Below are 13,687 nucleotides of genomic sequence, written 5' to 3' on the forward strand. Positions count from 1 at the left end.
ACTGATTAAAGCCTAGTGCCTGTGGCTCATTTTATAATTGTAGCTACTCAGGAAGCTGAAATGAGGATCGTGGTTCAAAGCCAGCCTGGGCAGAAAAAGTCCATGAGACTCTTATCTCCAATAAACCACCAGAAAACCAGAAGTGGCGCTATGGCTCAAGTGGTAGAAACCTAGCCTTGAGCTGAATAGATGAGGGACAGCGCCCAGTCCCAGAGTTCAAGGCCCACGACCACCCCCAGCAATAACAACAACAATAAAGAGAATATTTACTCAAAAGGCAATACCATTAAGCAGTCTTAAAGATAGGCTGAAGCCTAACATTTTAGTCTTATCTTAGATACCAAGGGCCTTCTATTCTAATGAGCCATGAGCCCTCAGAATGTTGACCAAATTCTTAGTTTATTTACACAATTACTATAAGTATGTATATTCTCATTTATCTTTCATTTCACCACAAAATCTGTATTTATCCTTTATGACATACTTGAATACCAATGCCTTTGGAAGATATTTATTAATTGGTGTATATTAATTGTACAAAGAAATCTTATTGAAATATCTTACACACTCACATATTGATCAAGGGCTTGATTAATCCATTTCTGTCTGTCTCCATTTCCATTGCCCCTTATTTTTCATCTGTTTTCTGTGAATTTCTTTGTGTCATCTCCACATATTGTCAAAATGTATTAAAGTGTTGTTGACTTTCCCTCAATGAAAATTATGCAATGCTGAATATAAAAGCAAAAATCTAAGTAAATGGAGACTTATACTTTTTATGTATTGGAGGACACAATTGAGCAAAGATATTAATTGTCCCCACTCCCCTTTTTGGGGGGTCATACATGGGGCTTGAAATCTGGGCTTGGGCACTGTTGCTCAGCTCTTCAGCTCTAAGTGAGTGCTGTACCCTTTGAGCAACTGTGCCACTTCTGGTTTTCTGGTGGTTAATTGGGGATAAGATTCTCATAGACATTCATATTCCAGCTGCCTTGAACCACAATCCTCAGATCTCAGCCTCCTATCCAGCTATTATAATAATCGTGAGCTAACTGTGCCAAGCTTCACAGTTTTATTTATAAGATTATGAAAATTTCTAAAAAAACCTGACAATCACTCTTTGACTCATGGACAAAGGAAAATAAACTTGAATATATTTCTCTATCCAATATTAAAGCTGCTAGTGTAAAATTGTTATATTTGTAGAGGAAAGATTATACAGCTCAATGTGTCTGTAGGGCACCAGATTAGAGCCACATAATTATTATCAAGGAATATTTAATAAGAGTGTAAAACCAAACACTTGTGGAGTGACATTCTCTTTAATAAGTGGTGATAGGTTAGACAATCTTGGGCAGAATTTAAAAGTGAACATTGACTTAAAATAATTTATTCAAATATTAACTTCAAGCAGGATTTGAAGGTGGCCTATAAAACAAATAGAGGGATGTAAATGTATAACATAGGAAGATGCCTTGACAATTTTCGAGATGAAGCATACCTAAATTTGGCATTAAAATTATAGGAAAGGAAAACTTGATATAGTAGAACTCAAAAATGTATAAAATAATTTAGACTGTGAAAGCTCATATGCAGGGGACTCATGTATCTCAACCTAACTACTTGTTAGGCTATGATGTGAGTATTGCTGATGGATGGCAGCCCACAAAATAATGTCCCTGAAAATCTTATCTCTGATTAATCAGCAAAAAAGCCAGAAGTGAGGCATGACTGAAATGGTATATTATTAACAAGTTGCGACTAATCTCAAGGATCCTGTGTTCATGTCCCAGGACCATACATACATGTACAAAACTAATGGTAGTAATACTACTAATAGTGATGATGATGATGATGATGATGATGATTATGGTGATGATTATTGTAGGGCACATGGGCAGCAAAGATGGTGCTGAGAGGGAGTTGAGTGGGCAGAGCTCAATTTGCTTTATGTTAAGTGTGTAACCAGCCCATGGAAGCTTAGGTTCATGATAGGGTTTGACCTTGACAGTGATTGGTTTCTCTTCCTCCCTTGTCATGCCACCTGCTCTTTTTTGCTTTAAAAATGCTGTTCTTTGTTAATAAATGAGTTTCTTCCTGCTTGACTTGACCTCCTGCTGCGTCTGATTTTTTTTCCCGGCTGAGGGAGGCTGGGTAAAGGGCCAGCGGCCGCACTTACCTTTCCTCAGACCCCGTCCATCTTTCATGGGATGGACAAAGACCCAACAGATGATGATAATGATGATGATGAAGATAATGTTGATGAAGTGTACCGATAGTCAAGGATAAAATATTTGCAAATCCTATACCTGAAGAATGTCTCAAATTAGACTCTACATAGAACTCTCAAAAACTAATGTTAAAAAGAACATCAATTAGAAACTAGCAAAATACATTTTGTGAAAAATAAGCCCAAGAAAGGTATCATCAGTCACTAAATAAAGGTACATTAAAACAAAAATGACATCATAAAACATGTATGAGAATTACTGCACATAATACAATATTGACCATACTAAATGCTATCAAGAAACAGAGAAACTGGATGCTGGCAGGAATCTCCAATGGGAAAGCCACTTCTGAAAACATTTTGACAGGTTTCTAGAATATGAAATATGCAACCACCTAGAGTATAGCACAGGAATTGAGCTCTTCAGGTTTGTCTCATAGAAATAAGCTGTAACATTCACCCAAAGGCCAAAACACAGAGGATTATAGCAGCATTATTTCCTCTAGTTAAAGAAATGGAAATCAATTCAGGCTTTCTTCAGGTGAATGGGAAATGAATTGTGCTACATTCTCTAATAACAGAACCAGAAGGCTAATTGAGTGAATACAATACAATATTACGGCATACAACAACAGGGAATAATCTACCATAGATTTGAGGGCAATCCTAAAAGCTTATTTATTGAATGACCTAGAAATCGGAGAAAAAATGTGTTTTGGTTTTCAGGATGAAACAGGTTTGGGATGGGACCAAGGGAAGTAGTGGGTTTAATTATAAAAGGGAAGCATGAGACAAACTTAAAGAAACGTGTCTGTAACTATTCATATAGAGTTGATAAAATTATATTGAACTTAATGTGTGCACAAAATCATTAAAACAATTGAAGTCTACATAAGGTACTTGTGAAATATTAATGTCCTACTTTTATTCTCATACTATAAATATTTAAAGAAACTGAAAAAACTATTCAAGGGATTCTCTATGTTCTTCTTATAACATCATAAAGATCCATACTAACCTCAATTGAATTTAAAGATATCTAGAAAACAGAAGTCAATATTGAATGTTTACAATGAAAAATAATATGGGTCCAAGCTTTAGATGAACTACGCCATGCTAATTAGAAGGCAGAGATTTAGAAGACTGATATCCAGGGCCAGTTCTGACCAAAAAAAGTCGTGAGAAAATCCAAAAAAGAAAGCAAGATATAGGGTAATTTCCCTGTTATTTCTCGTTTGTGGAAACCATAGGTAAGAGATTATTGCTCAAGGGAGGCTTGGCCAAAAAGGAATACCTCATCTGAAAAATAATCTAAAGTGGTCAGAGCCTTAGCAACTTCAAGCACCAGTAGTGCCAAAGGAAAAAAGAAAAGAAGAAAACAGGAAAGGAAAAGAAAGGAGAGAAAAGGTAAACTATTTCCTCTTCATTCTTGTATTTTCATGTCAATGGATACAAGAATTGAGGGTATTTTTTTGCTGTTTTAGGATTCAGGCTTCTCTAATATGAAAGCATTTATTTCAAGTAATTATTTTATTATTACTATTTATTAACTTATTATTAGGTCTTCTTGGAGATTGAACCCATAGCTTTGTATATATTAGTCTAGTCCTACAACTGAACTTTACCCCAGCTCCCTTGTATAGTTTTGGTAATTGTTTTTGAGTTCTTCAATTTATAGCTACTCTACTTTTCATCTTATCTTTTCTCTCTCACATTTTTTTCTATATATTATAATTTATGTGTTCAAAACTTACCTCAATTTTGTATTCTAAACTTACAATTTTGCTTTTCAGTTTACAGAGAAGTCAATTTCCTCAGGAATGTGGTAATGCGATTCTTTTCAATAGAAGCACATATTTCCATCAATAGAACAGAATTGATGATCCAGAAATGAATCCACTCCTATAGGCACATAATCTTTGATAAGGGAGCCAGAAACACAGGATGGAAGAAAGACAAATTCTTCAAAAACTTGTGCTGATGGAATTATCTGTACACAGAAAACTGATGTTAGATCCTTATATATCCTCCTGCACCAGAATCGATTCCAAATGGATTGAAGACCTCAATGTAAGTCCCAATACCTTAGAATTTTGCAGGAAGAGTTAAGGGAAACATGAGGGCTCCTTGGGACAGGTCAAAACTTCCAAAGTAAGGCTGGATAAATGGGATTACATAAAACTGAATCAATCATTTGTCAGACTCAAAAGACACGAAGAAAAGAGAGATATTGTAGCACAGATTTATTAGGGAGAAAACCTACAGAAGAGAGCCTCAGCCAATGGTAAACCTTTCATCCCTTTTTGAACTAGGATGTTTATAGTGCGTTTACGTGAATATAAGAGTTTTTTGGTGGGGATTAGTAAGAAAACAACTAATACTAAGACAGAGATAGCATGTGAAAAGAGTTGTAGCTGGGGAAAGGGAGAGATTAAGGCCATGGTGTCTAGTTCAACGCCTTGGCTTGGTGCCAGCTTTGTAAGGTATAGGTGCACAAAGGAAAGGGGGTACAACAGGACTGGTTATTAACAAAAGCCTCACATAAGTCTGAAGCCTCAAAATAAGGACCCCAGTCTGTGTGGACCAGATAGTATCTAATATGGGGTTTTATTTAAATTAGGAAGCACAATTTTAGATTTTTGCAGAATGGGATGGTGCATAGTCAGTCATAGGCAATGTCTGCTCTGTCAGGTAATCCAATCTACTCTTTCACGTGTTACCCAGTAGCCAGGTTTCAACACAAATGAGTACAATGAGATTGTACCAATGAGACTGTGATTTTTCCCTCTCCTGAATCAAAACTCTGTCAAATGATTTCTGTCTTCCAGCTATTTATGCAACATTTCTCATAATCTTTTCTGCTATTTTGTCTTCATTATTGATGTTTATAGTACTTTTTATTGTTGTCTTATGTGTCTATGCCATTTTAAGAGCTTGAACTCAATGTTTAATTTTCTTCCTTGTACTTTTTGCTCATGGCTGATCACACTCTATCCTTTGAGCCACATTCTCATCTTCTCCTTCTTGCTGGACAATTGGAAATAAGTTTTCACTTTTTTTCTGTTTAGACTGACATTGAAATAAAATTTTCAGGTTTTAGCCTCCTGAGTTTCTAGGATTCTACACATGAGTCACTAACACCAAGATTTGCTTTACAGTTACTTTACTTATGTGGTAGAAGAAAGTGGAAGCATATTTGTGTTAAATGTGCAATTTTCAAATGCAACTTGGAATCAACTTGATATAATGTAACAGTTATCAACTTTAACAGTTAAATCAATGAATAGTTCACATTCCCACAGAAATATAATTGAAAACAAAAGGCATAATTGTTTTCCTAAAACAAGTAATGGAACCATAAACTTCTCTCACCATACAATTCATGTTTTCTATGAGTTTAATTAACAGACGTCCAATACTAAAAGTAAATATATTAATTGTATACCATAAGGAGCAAAGTGATTATAGTTAAGAATAGATATTTCATCGTATACCATAAGGAGCAAAGTGATTATAGTTAAGAATAGATATTTCATCCCAGCCAAAAGATAACTTTTCGAGCAGTCTCACTAAAAAAAAAATGTTACATACAGAAACTAATGGATATGATATAGCTTGATCATTACACAACATATAAATGAATGGGATTACCACTCCATACTTCATAAATGTGTAAAAAATAATTATGTAGCTAGGTGCCAGCGGTTCTTGCTTGTAATCCTACTTACTAAGGAGTCTGATGGCTGAGAATCATGGTTCAAAGCCAGCATTTGCAGGAAAGTCCTCGAGACTTTTTGTTTGTTTAATTTGGTCAATCGTTGGGCTTGAACTCTGGGCCTGGGAACTGTCCCTACGCTCTACAGCTCAAGCTGAGCATTCTCCCACTTGAGCCACAGCACCATTTCCTATTTTCTAGTGGTTTTATTGGAGACAAGAGCCTCACAGACTTTCCTGCCCCAGCTGGCTTTGAACCGCAATCCTCAGATCTCAGCCTCTTGATTAGCTAGGATCACAGCCATGAGCCACTGGAGCCGGCTCCTTGACAATATTTTCAATGAGCCACCAGGAAACTGGCAGTGACTCAAGTGGTAGAACACTAGCTTTGAGGTCAAGAGCTGAGGGACAACGTCCAGGCCCAGATTTCAAGCCCCACAACCAAAAAATTTAAAAATAAACTGTTAAAAATAAACAAATATTTTGGCATAAATGTTAAAATATAATTCTAAAAATTTTTAAATCCTCACTAGATATAATAGTTTATATAAATGAGAAGTGTTTTCTGGTTTGGGTAACCATTGAATCAATTGTGTAAGTCACACATTTCTCAACCAATTCATATTTATGTATTTATATACTTACAAATTTATATATACTTATAAGTATAATTAACTGATAAGTGATAGGCAGTGCTGTTTTAGGAATCTCCCTTGGCTTTCTAACATTAACCTTCCTACCTTAAAATCAATATGCTCTCCAACCTTGTCAGAGATTTCATTGACAGTAAAGTTACTCATCTCATTGGAGCAGAAAAGTATAAGCCATAATTATTGTTTGTAATAACTGTCACATTTACATGCATTTCACTTAGTTTAAGCACCATGCCAGAAATAGCAAAATGTCTTCTGAGCTTTTCAATCTCTTAAGAGATGAAAATTTTTAATTATACATCTATTTTTTTCCTGCCTAACATCCTATATTTTGGAAAGATCTTTTTGTGTAACACTGTGTTCATGATCAGAAGACTGGAACAAAGGCAATAATGAAAATAGCCAAGGAAAATACTCGGAAAAAATTTAAAAAGCAATGGCAGACACTCCTGTTTTCATCTGTTTTAATGAGAATATATATTAAAGTATGTTTTTGTTATTTAAAGAGCAATAATTAAATTTTAATTAGCAGTGAAGAAGGGAACAGAAAACTGTGTTTGAAGACAGCTTGACTTTGAAAAATTCAACAAAACATAATGGATTTTTCTTGTTTTTCTATATAGTTGCCAAAATAATAGAGAGCAACACCCAAAGGCAGGAAAACACCTAAGCCAAAGCAGTAAACTTTTGTCTATAATATAATTGTGAGTGTCTGACTCTTTCGAAGTCAGGCTTGCAAGGAGGAAAAGTGTATTTGCTTTAGTGTGAACAATAAAAAATATAAAATTCCTTTATTAATGTTTTACATATAATTGCTAGAACTTTTCATGTTGGAGAAGAGGAAAGGTATGAAAAAGTTCAAAATTTTTTGAGTATTCCCCAAGAGCATTCTTATTTATCACCTATGGCAACGGAAGTAGCCTTTGTTACTGTTAGTTTCATGCTTGTTTATATTTAGAAGCATTATTTGTTGCTGGGTTATAAGCTGCAAAACCTTAAGTAGGAATAGAGTCATTTCCTGAGAGAGGAAAGTTGCTGTGTAAACAAACCTAAAACATCAAAGACATAGCATAGTTGAAACTATTTTCCAGTTATGTCAAAATCTGTAGGTATAGATTTTGTTTCCCATTGTTCCAGGGGAAGCATTTTTTTATATTCTTTTTCACCATCTAGTGATCCTATAAAATCCTATACCATCCTGGGATTGGTGTAACTTTACTGGATTCTCTAATTTCTGTTGGAAAGTTAGGAAAGATAGAAAATTATGTTTCTGTTACTGTTTTACTTTATTTTATATTTCTTGAGAAACTGTAACTCAAAATGACATGAACTATCTTCATAATATTAGGAGACAGATTTCATGTCCATATTCTAACCCTAGCCTTCTACACAACTTTGGTACTTAGTGATCCCCAAATGTGAAAATAAATATAGGGAGCATCTTATTTAAATATTGTTGAGAATTTCAAGACTTCCTTTATGTAAGGCCCTTAGAAGTATTTACAGCATACATGTGTACAAAGCCAGTGACAACAGGCAAATATGACTGTTTCCCCAAAAGGATCTATGAAGTCAATAGTTATCTTCCCAAGCAGATGAAAAAATGCTTCCAAAATGATTCAGTCCACCTACATTTGGGGAGTTATTTAAGTTATGGCTTCTTTGTTAGACATATTCTTTTCTTTTAAGAATTGTCAAATATTAGCTTTATCATAAACTTCGTCTAGTATTTCTTGGTTCAAAACAGAAATCTTGGTACAGTTGATGTCACTTGGCTTTCTTACTTTCTCAGTTCAAAGCCAACCCAGGCAGGAAAGTCTGTCACATTCTTATCTAGAACTAAACACCAAAAACGCCAGAAGTGGAGTTTTGGCTAAAGCAGTAGAGTACCAGTTTTGGGGGAAGTTGGCCAGGGAAGACATTTGTTCAGGGACATGGTACAGCCTCTGAGTTCAAGCTCCAGAACCAGGACAAACTAAACAAACAAACAAGCAAAAAAACGCACATATTTCTTTGGGACCATCCTTAAAGCACTGGTTTGGGAACAGGCTCCTTTTGCTGATCATACTCGCTGAGTCATGCTTTTTTGGAATGCTAACTGCGCTGGAGAATTCAGGACAACAATAAAGGAATTAATAAGTGACTCCTGCAACAACAGAATCATCTCAGTAGTGAAATATCCATGCATAAGACAATTTATAACCACCAAGTCTTTGTTGCCTTGCAATAGAACACTTTTAAAACAACGTTATTTCCGTTTGTTCTATGCTGGCCTTCAAATGGCACATTGTTTCCTTTTGTAATACTTTCAAGAAGAAGTTTACAGACAATTTTTATATGAATAAAGAACACACTCGAAAAAAGTCAGGGAAAGAGTTTCTTTCAAACCTTGGATTCTTTTTTTTTTTTTCTAACAATGAATATATATTTTTATAGTGAAAATACTGTACAGAGGGGTTACAATAACATGGGCAAGATAATGAGTACATTTTTTATCAAGCATTGTAGCCTACTTCTTGGTTTCCCCTTCCCACCCCTTCCCATCCTCCCCTCTGCCCCCCATCCAATCCTCCTCCCCCCACCAACAAAGTTGTAATGTTCATTTTCGACATAATGACCTGTACATCTCATTGTTGCAATGGGTCCACCTGTATCCCTATTTAAATGATTTGTTTTTTTCCGATCCCCTCCACAAATTATACCGACATCAAATGCTGTGAAAATAAGGGTTATTGTTATGCCGTGGGGAAGGGAAATACAAAGGAACAAGGAAATCACCTTATAAATGTGTTAGAAACAATCACATGAAAGAAAAAAAAAACATTGGAATACATATCTTAGGGTTCATTTCCCTAACATCAACTTATCTGACTTTTTCTGTTTCACTCAGACATATACTAGTTATTGCAAATGAGGAAAACCATGGAACCTATGTTTCTTTGGGCGTGGCTTACTTCATTTAATATAATTTTTTCCAACTCTTTCCATTTCCTAACAAATGGGGCAATGTCATTCTTTCTGATGGAGGCATAGCATTCCATTGTGTACATATACCACATTTTCTTGATCCATTCATCTACTGAGGAGCATATGAGTTGGTTCCATACCTTAGCTATGGTAAATAATGCTGCAATAAATACAGTCATGCTGGTACCTCTAGTGTGGCCTTCTTGGTGAACATTTGGGTATATGCCCAAAAGTGGGATTGCTGAGTCTTAGGGGAGCTCTATGTGGAGTCTCTTGAGGAACCTCCATACTGCATCCCAAAGTGGTTGAACAAGTTTACACTCCCACCAACACTTCAGTAAGGTTTCCGCTGTCCACATCCCCTCCAGCATCTGTTGTTATTAGAATTCTTGATTATAGCCATTCTAACTGGAGTGAAGTGATATCTCAATGTTGTTTTGATTTGCACTTCTTTTATGTCTAGGGAGGTTGAGCATTTCTTCATATGTCTTTTGGCAATCCTTCTTTCCTCTTCAGAGAAGTTTCTTTTTAAGTCTTTAGCCCACTTATTTATTGGGCAGTTGTTTCTTTGAAGATTTGTTTTTGGAGGATTTAATTTTTTGAGTTCCAGGTATATTTTATATATGAGACCATTGTCTGTTGTAGGGCTAGTGAAGATCTTCTCCCAATCTGTCTGCTTTCAATTGATCTTGCTAGTTATGTCCTTTGCCATGCAGACGCTCTGCAATTTCATGCAATCCCATTTGTCCAACCTTTCTTTGATTTGTTGTGTTGCTGGGTCTCTATTAAGAAAATTTCGGCCTGTGCCAAGGAGACCTAGTGTTTCTCCTATTCCATCACGTAATGTTTTCAGGGTGTCTGCTTTGACTCCGAGGGCTTTGATCCATTTGGAGTTGATTCTAATACAAGGTGATATATAAGGATCTAGCTTTAGTTTTCTACAAGTATATTACCCATTTTGCCAGCACCATTTACTGAAGAGGGTGTCTTTCTTCTATTCTGTTTTTTAACACCCTTATCGAAGATTAGATGGCTATAGGTCTGAAGGTTCATTTCTGGGTTTTCAATTCTATTCCATTGGTCCTGAAGTCTTTTCTTGTGCCAGTACCAAGCTGTTTTGATTACTGTGGATTTGTAGTTGAATTCAAATTCGGTATTCATATTCCTCCTGCACGTTTCTTTCCGTTAAGGATCGTTTTAGCTATTCAGGGTCTTTTATTGCTCCAGATGAATTTTTTAATTGCCTTTTGTATTTCCTTGAAGAATGAGGTTGGAATACTGATAGGTATCGCATTGAATTTGTAGAATGCCTTGGGAAGTATTGCCATTTCACGATGTTGATCTTTCCAATACAGGAGCATGGGAGTTTTTGCCACTTTCTAAGTTCAGTTTTGATTACCTTTTTCAGTTTTTTAAAGTTTTCATCATAGAGGTCCTTCACTTCTTTGGTTAAGTTAATTCCTAGGTATTTTATTTTTTGTGGGGCTATTCTGAATGGAGTTGCTTTCCTAAATTCAGCCAACCTTTTCTCATTGTTGGCATACAGAAAAGCCATTTATTTTTGAGGGTTAAATTTATACCCTGCTGCTTTGCCAAAATTTTGAATCAGCTTGAGGAATTTTAGAGTGGATTCTGTGGGATTCTTTAAATACAAGATCATGTCATCTGCAAAGAGGGAGGGTTTTACTTCTTCTTTCCCCATTTGGATGTCTCTAATGCTTGCATCTTGTCTTATTGCTGTATCTAGGCATTCCAACACTATATTGAAGAGAAGTGTAGACAGTGGACATTCTTGTCTCATTCCTGATTTAAGAGAAATGGCTTTAGTTTTTCACCATTAAGTATAATGCTGGCTGTAGGTTTGTCTTATACAGCCTTTATTGTATTGAGGAATGTTCCATAGATTCCTACTTTTTTCTAGAACCTTCACATAAAGGGGTGTTGGATCATGTCAAATGCTTTTTCTATGTCTATTGAGATAACCTTGTGGTTCTTATCCTTGCTCCTGTTGATATGATGAATTATATTAATTAATTTGCGTATATTAAACCAGTTTTGCATCCTTGAAATGAATCCTGTTTGAGCGTGGTGTATGATTTTTGGATGAATTTTTGAATGTTCTGAATCATGGTTGTTTCTGTGGTGATGTGTCCAATCTCATCTCTGAGCTCATTTATTTGGGTGTGTTCTCTTCTTTTTCTGTTAAGATTTGCTAACAGTCTGTCAATTTTGTTGATTTTTTGAAGAACCAACTCTTTGTTTTGTTGATCTTTTCTATGGTTTTTTGGATTCTATTTCATTTAATTCTGATTTAATTTTAATTATTTCTTTCCATCTACTGTATTGAGGTTTATCTTGCTGCTCTTTTTCTAGGAGGCTCAGATGTCTAATTAAATTGTTGGTTTCAGATCTCTCGAATTTGTTGATGTAGGGACTCAGAGCTATAAACTTGCCTCTGAGTACTGACATTGCTGTGTCCCAGGGGAGCTGATAATTTGTGTGTTCATTTTTTTTAATTTTTATTTTTTGTGTACACGCTGTACAGAGGGGTTACAATTACATGGGCTGGTTAATGTGTACATTTCTTATCAAGCATTGCAGCCTCCTCCTTTGTTTACCCTTCGCATCCCTTCCCAGCCTCCCTCCTACCCCCCACCCAATCCTCCCCGCTTTCCCCCCCCACCAACATTGTTAAGATTATTTTCGACATGACAACTTGTACTTCTCATTGTTGCAACAAGTCCACCTGTATCCTTAAATGACTTGTTTTTCCCCATCTTCTCTACAAGTTATACTGACATCAAATATAGTGAAAGCAGGGGTTATATTGTGGGGGAGGGACATACAAAGCTACAAAGAGATAATCTTATAAATGCGTTAGATACAAACGCGTGAAAGGAAAAAAACATTAAAATACATATCTAAGGATTCATTTTCCTAACATCACATTATCTGACCTTTTCCGCTTGACTCATACATATAGTAGATATTGCAAATAAGGGAAACGATGGGACCTATGTTTCTTTGTGCCTGGCTTACTTCATTTAATATAATTTTTTCCAAGTTTTTCCATTTCCTAACAAATGGGGCAATGTGTTCATTTTTGAGGAATATCATGAATAATTGATTTTTGTTTCTAATCTCTTCCATGACCCACTCATGATTCAGCAGTGTATTCTTCAACCTCCATGTGGTACAGGAATTTCTTTGGTGGCTTTTGTTGTTGAATTCTAATTTTATTCCTTTGTGGTCTGAGAGAATGCAAGGTATGACTTCAGTGTTTCTGAATTTGGACAATGGGTTCTTTTCTTGTACAGCAAAAAGTAGCACACAAACTAACTTGCACTTTGTTATTTCTCCACGTTCAATTTCTCTTTTGGTATCAGTTTCCACCTGCAATAAAAGTTCCTTCTACGTCCAGTAATAATCCATGGCACTGCTCGAGGTAAAAATGAATGTTTTTACCCTTCATTGTACTAGCACAAAGACATCTTTGGACATGAGGTAACACGCCTTTCAGACACAACTTAGTAAATACAAAATATAAAATTTAAATGGCTTAAAAAAACATTATTCATGTACATATGGCCATATAAGATAATGTTAAGTAAAATAAGCCCCAAGATAGGGATACAACTTGTTTTTTTTCTTTATTGCAATTGTTTTAAATGTATCTAAAACGTACTATGTGATTTTTTTTCATTTCTCCTCCATGTTCTTCCCCCATGATATAACTCTTGTTTTCATTGGATGTGATGTTGGTGCCCTGCAACTTGCATATACATTTTTCTAGTGTAGGGAGGAGAAGGGAAACAACAAAATGCTGAAACAAAAATTCAGGATGACCTATTGTAACAATGATATGAATAAGACACTATGTAGAAAACGAACTTTACAACTTGGGAAGGGGGGGAGAATTGGGTAGATGGGGAGGGAACAGATACCACCGGAAAAACAAAATAGGATGTAACAATAGGAAATGTACTCATTACCTTATTTATGTAATTCTAAGCCCTCTGTACACTATTTTTACTATAAAAACATAAAGGAAACCATTATCCAGGAGTAGATTAAGTTCAAAATTCATAAGTGCTCTTAAATTAAATTTAACTGGGAGAAGATT

The sequence above is a fragment of the Dipodomys spectabilis genome, unplaced genomic scaffold (genome assembly GCF_019054845.1).
Source record: "Dipodomys spectabilis isolate Male_0828 unplaced genomic scaffold, ASM1905484v1 ptg000386l, whole genome shotgun sequence".
NCBI classification, from domain to species: domain Eukaryota; kingdom Metazoa; phylum Chordata; class Mammalia; order Rodentia; family Heteromyidae; genus Dipodomys; species Dipodomys spectabilis.